Source organism: Mustelus asterias, chromosome 30 (assembly GCF_964213995.1).
Source record: "Mustelus asterias chromosome 30, sMusAst1.hap1.1, whole genome shotgun sequence".
Lineage (NCBI taxonomy): Eukaryota > Metazoa > Chordata > Chondrichthyes > Carcharhiniformes > Triakidae > Mustelus > Mustelus asterias.
In genome coordinates, this window is record NC_135830.1 from 6,780,922 (window position 1) to 6,787,248 (window position 6,327).

The 6,327-nt window shown below is 42.4% G+C and overlaps 1 non-coding gene across 1 annotated transcript; it reads left to right on the forward strand.

Annotated features, from left to right (window-relative positions):
* Positions 1-3,596: 3,596 nt before the first annotated feature.
* On the forward strand, positions 3,597-3,669 carry trnak-cuu (transfer RNA lysine (anticodon CUU)). The gene has a single exon. It is a non-coding gene; the product is annotated as a tRNA-Lys (tRNA).
* The last annotated feature ends 2,658 nt before the right edge of the window (positions 3,670-6,327 follow it).

The window sequence follows — 6,327 nt, forward strand, 5'->3', positions numbered from 1 at the left end:
AAATTTATTCACTCCGAGACTGGGAATCGAAACCGCGTCACGGCGCCGACGCTGATCACTAGACCCTCAGTGACGCTGATGTGACAAATATGGAGTGAGTTGATCATCTCTGCACCCATTGCTTCATTTCCAATAACTTTCAATTAAAAAAAAGTCACAATGAGGAATGACGGGAAGCGCACATGACAGGATTTGAACCTCAGTTAGAAAATCCCAATCCATCCCCTGGGCCGGGACTGCAGTCTCAATGTTTGCAATCCTGCTGTTTAATTCGACAGACAGCCATTCAACCGGTGTTCCCGTTTATATTCTCCATCGGAGCAGCTCCACTCCTCCCAGCTTTGACAAAGGGTCATCTGGTCTCGAAATGTCAGCTTTCTTCACTCCTTACAGATGCTGCCAGACCTGGTGAGATTTTCCAGCATTTTCTCTTTTTGTTTCCGATTCCAGAATCCACGATAATTTGCTCCAGTCCTTCCACACTCGTTCCTTTACCTCAACAACTGTTTACATTGCTCTGTCACTCCTCTTTCTTCATGCCAAAAACGACACGGCACAAACTCTTGCATTCAATCTGAAATGCTGGATTTCAGCTGCAGGGACCAAAACTCAAACCCATTCTGGCAGTGGCTGCAGTCGAACACAACAACTCCGTAAAGACTGGACCTTCAGCCACTGGCTTAGATTACTCGGCTACGTTACCATGTCAGCAGTTGTGTCCTTTACTGGTATCGTTATTGAAATTAGCAGCACTGGAGCTGCGACAGTCCATCAGTTGGCTTGAGCCTGCTCCTTTACTGAATCAATTTATCCTGAACTGTGTAACAAGCAGGAATCACATCCAGTCAGAAACAGAATGAGCTGCAGTGAAGGACCAGCACCATTTAAACTGCCCTTAGCCTTGTCTGGTTCCCAATATCCTGCCAGAAATGACAGGAAAAAAACCTCCTGTTGAATTTGCTCAGTCTTCACTTCAGGACACGAAGCGAGATTGTGTTTTATATGTTCCACAAGGCAATAACTGACATTTGTTTTTACGGTTTGGATGAGAGCAACAAATCTCCATTACCTGACCACCAATCCAAACAGCAGTGAAAGTGTCAAACTCTAACCACCAGACCAGCTGCTTGTAGCCTGTTTTACAACTTGCTTTACACACACTGCATGTGTTGCTTTAGTTTTCGCACCAGGCCAGACTACATTCACCACAAGCAAGTCTCTGTTGCAATATGGCACCTTCTGTTTCCATCCCAGTGATACATTCAATCAGTGACAACATACAACAGACATTCCACTTACAGTTAATAATTTCACTTCCGACTGTTTGAAACTAGAGAGAACCTTTTCCAAATATTTTCGTTGCAGAGTGAGGGAAAAGTTGAATAATTCAGTATGAACGCCAAAATCTGACCTTTTTACCATCCAAATGTTACATTACATCACCATCTCTATTGTCAGCGCTTTGCAGCCTATCACTATCTTTCTGCTACTGTGTTTGTTCTTGACCTGTTGCACATGTGACATTTCCAGCTGTGAAGTAGACTTGCAAAACTCACTCGGCTGATATTAGTAGATCTGCTTTCGATCAGATAGTCAATCAGGTTATTTTTTAATAGTTTGCTGAGAGCTATAAATGATCGTTTCCTGAGCGGGAATTGAAAACAAACAACACTGGGGAGTACTGAATACAACCCACTGGACTCCCAGGGCCACGGGTGAACTGTGTTTTTCAAAATGACTTACCATATATCCCTTAATGTGTCCAGTTTGGATGGAACATAAGTGACTGCTTCAGCTAATGACAACACTGATTGTGTTTGCTGGGACATGAAATCGACAGTGAGGTCAAATAGTCCCACAAGATGCTGAAGTGATCGTGGTATATAAAATTCTAAATAGGATTGAAGAAAATGAAATCTTTTTTCTTATGCGCAATGGGGAACATCATGTCAAATGTATAGGTTGAGAGGTGGTAGATTTAAAACTGAGATGAGGAGGAACTGCTTCTCACTGAGGGTCGTGAATTTGTGGAATGCATTGCCGTATAGCGCGGTTGAGTCTGAATCATTAAATGATTTCAAGAAAGAGACAGATATATTCCTGATAATTAAAGGGATGAGGGGATATTGGAATAGGTAGGGAGGTGGATTTGAGACCAGGGAGAGATCAGTAATGAACTGATTGCATGATGGTTCAGGCTCGAAGCGCTGAATTTGCCCACTTCTGCTCCTAATTCTATGTTCCTAAGTGTAAATTTCAATTTTTCAAACCCACCAACTCATCACTGTGGCTCCAATGTAATCTATGTACATTACATCCACAGGTTCCCCTTTATCCACAACACAACTGAGTCCTGTAAGGGACTGAGGAATGGCCCCATTCTGTGGTTTAATTACTTTAAATTTCTTTGTTTCCCTCATTTAATCTCTCCTGATTTACACCCGGCAAGAGGCCTCAAACCCTCTTGTTATGCTGCTGGATAACACTTGTTTAAAACTTCCGACGTTTCTAAAAATTCCCAATTATTCCCAATGAAAGGTTATGGAGCTAAAATATAAGATTTGTTTTCCTGTGCACTGAAGCTGTCTGGCTTTCTGAGTTTTTCCAGCATTTTCACCTTTCACTGCAGAAGTCTGAGCCGCTTTGGATGTCAATGGAAATGTTTTCATTGAACAGCATCCGCAGCAGCGGCTCGTTGGACGAGAGGTATGACTCAGACCTGGGGAGTAAACATCTACAAACGTATCAGCGATCTCGGGTTCATATGCCGGGCTCGATCCCTCAATCAGCTGTTGTTTCGTATTGGACAAGTCATAGGTTTTCTCAGTGCAAACGTTGGGATTGGTTTACGTGGGATTTGGTTTGAGAACCTGAGCACACAGTGCAGGTAATCTATCAAATCAACACTCACACAAGAAAATCAAGACATTAAAAGGTTAATATGCTTGTGGCCACTCACTTTATCGCTGTTCACCAGTTTAGAGGACCCCATGTTTGTTGGTTGAGACAGCTGGCTGTGTGATTATTGTTATTCATTCGTGGGTTATGGATGTGTACCCCACTCGCTATTTCTGTTTTTCATTGTCTCTATATATCTCCCGAAGACTCACTGACTATGTTTTTATTACGTTGACATCTTTTGCTCCTTGCTCTGTCCATTATTTCGCTGTCTGTGTGTAACCGAGGTTCACTGGATTGATTTCTGCGTTTATCCTGCGAGGAAAGAATCAGTGGGATGAGTCTGTTCGCTCTGGAGTTTAGAATAATCAGAGGTGAGCTTACTGAAAAGTCTGTAACAGGGAAACAGTTAGACAGTGTAAATGTTGAGTTCCCTCCACCCCTGGCTAAATTATTAAGAACAAAGAAAAATAAGGTGAATGATGTAAGAGGAGTTTGGAATATTTGGGAGAGGTGAAGCTAAGAATTGGAAGATGTGAATAACGTAATTAATAATTGAGAGGAATGGATAGGAACTTTGGGGATTCTGTCGGTCGATTCATTGTAAACTTTGAAATCAGAACAAGCTGAGACACCAGATGGAAAAACCGTATTTGTCTCCATGCATTTTAGGTTATGGAAAGCCGTGCAGTACATGTGCCCGGCTAGCTCAGTCGGTAGAGCATGAGACTCTTAATCTCAGGGTCGTGGGTTCGAGCCCCACGTTGGGCGTTATTGCTTTTAAACTTTGCCTCTTTCCTGGGTGAATTCCAGATCTCCGTCCTTCCAGAAGTGTCACCGCTCAAACTGAGTCTTCCTCACAGTTGTGGGTTTGTGACTGAAAACTGTCTCCAGTTCACTGGAAGGCGGGGAGTTGAGCGCTGAACTCAGCGAGAGGTTTTGTTCTCATTTATTATGAGATTTAAACCCAGATCTGCGAGATTGTGTCAGTGGGAACAATAATCATCTCCATTGTAATTCAATCACTCCAGCCTTCCATCCGATCAAAAGACCGCTTGTCCTTTCCTCCTCTCCCTCTCTATTTTCCTTGACTCTGTCCTTGTTTGTCAACCATTAAATTACTATTTTCTTCCAGTTAGGGTCAAAGGTCAGCGACCTGAATCATTCACTCTCTTTCCCTCTCCACAGAAGCTGTTGAAGCCGATGAGTGCTTCCAACATTTTCTGTTTTGAGGTGGGATTCGCAGCAACTAAAATTCATTGTTTTGGATCACAGTGGATCACTTTTCTCTGACTGAATCTTACCTGTTTGAACAGTTGAAAGGTTGAGGTTTAAAATCATAAGACACTGGAATATATCACCCTGTTTCACATGAAATGAAACAAAATGAGAATTAATCATTTCTTAATATGCTGCTAATGCAATATATATTTTGTTGTCAATGCCATCATTTGTTGTCCATCCCTATTTCCCTCTGAACTGAGTATTTTTCTGGGCCATTTCAGAGGGCAGTTAAGAGTCAATCACATTGACTTTCCTCTGGAGTCCCATGGAGGGCAGAAAGGGGAAGGATGGCAGATTTCCTTCTGCAAGATGTGTTTTCATGACAATCAGAAAACAAAGCTTCATTACTGAGACTAGCTTTCAATTCCGTTTCAGTTCTAGACTGCGGTGGGATCGTGACCTCTGAGCCTGGGCCACAGGATTCATACTCCACTCATTTTACCACTACGTCACAATCTTCCCGGAAGAGTGTAAGTTTAAATCCTTCACATGGAATCAAACTACTTAATTTCACATTGAAAACAAACATTTAAAGCAGTGTACTTTTGAAATCAGTTTCGTACACTCAGGATACCGGGGAACTGACGAGATATCTATTGCTTTCATTCAAAGACAGAAAAATGTGGTGAATCCTCAGCGTGAGTGATGAAGGAGCTGCGCTCCGAAAGCTCGTGATTTCAAACAAACCTGTTGCACTTTAACCTGGTGTTGTGAGAATTCTTACCGGGTACTGAAGGGCATTTCATTTACAATTCGCAAAAAGATTATTTTTATAAAATTAACAGCTTTCAGCAAATCGCACCGCAATCACATTGCAGACGGTGCAGTGAGTTACTCTCCTGGCCTCATTGCATCAGCCCCAGAGGACGATTTCTCAAGAACACAAAACGCTCAGCGATAAAGAGATCGGAGGCTTCATTCATCAGGGATTACCCAAGAGCACGTGACCTTTCTCCCAAATCACACACGCACACACACGCCCACAATTGCTCAATAATGCTCAGGTCACTTCAATTTCCGTGTTGGTTTCGTCGATAGAATTCGCTGCTTTAACTGCCATGGTCTGGGTTCGATTCACGGTTAGGGAATGATGATTCATTGCTCTCGTGCAACACATGAATTAAGGAGAGTGGGTGTGGTTCCTGGTCGAAAACGGGAGAGATACTTGTGGCAGGTTGAACAGGAAGAAGGAAAAATCTGCCCCATTCCACAATCCTGTGAATTACCCACAACAATTCATATTTACATTCGGAAGTCTTACAACACCAGGTCTATTTGGAGTCAGGAGCTTTCGGGGCGCTGATCAAACAAAGCAAATTGATTTTATTATCGGAGCAAATGAACCTGTTGGATTTTAACATGATGCTGTGAGACTTCATATTGTGCCCACCCCAGTCCAACGCCGGTATCTCGACATCATATTTACATTGCAATTGCTGGTACCAACTGTCAGAATGAGTGAGTTACCTTCGACTGCATAAAATTTCACTGTAGCTCACCACATTCAAAGAGTAATGTTTGTTATAAACCTTATTGTGGTAAATCTGTTGAAATCCTTCAGCTTATCACTGCTCTGCTTTCATCACACTGGAAGCTAATGTGAAAAGATGAATAATTTCAAAGCTGAACAACGTGCACAAGACTGGAAGGAGAATGCGACTGTGAATTATTGGCACTGTGGAATTCCTGTATTCAGTCTATGGGAGAACCAGGAGAATGAAATCCTCATGGTCCAGTGCTGAGGATTTGGCGCTTTCAGGGTCATTGATCGGCTTCAATATGCTAAGATTTAAAGTTTTTGATAATCCATTTAACAAACCTGAGTTGTTTCCTGATCGAAAACAGCTCTGTCAGAAGCAGTGGAGTTAGATCTATATTTGTGTCCGAATTGGAAATGTCACATGGGCAACAGTTCAAGAACAAACACAGATAGTGAAGGACAGTGATAGGCTGCAAAGCGCTGCCAATAGATCAGGAATTTGTCTGTCCCAACCTGAAATGTGTTCAATGAGGGAAATACACAGTAAGTCGGCAAAGATCAGTGGAGTGAGGACTGAGTTAAACTTTCACCAGCATGCTGTTTTTTATAATTGCAAAGTCCTGAGATTGAGAGCAGAGAGTTCATATTTGAGGCGTTTCAGTTCT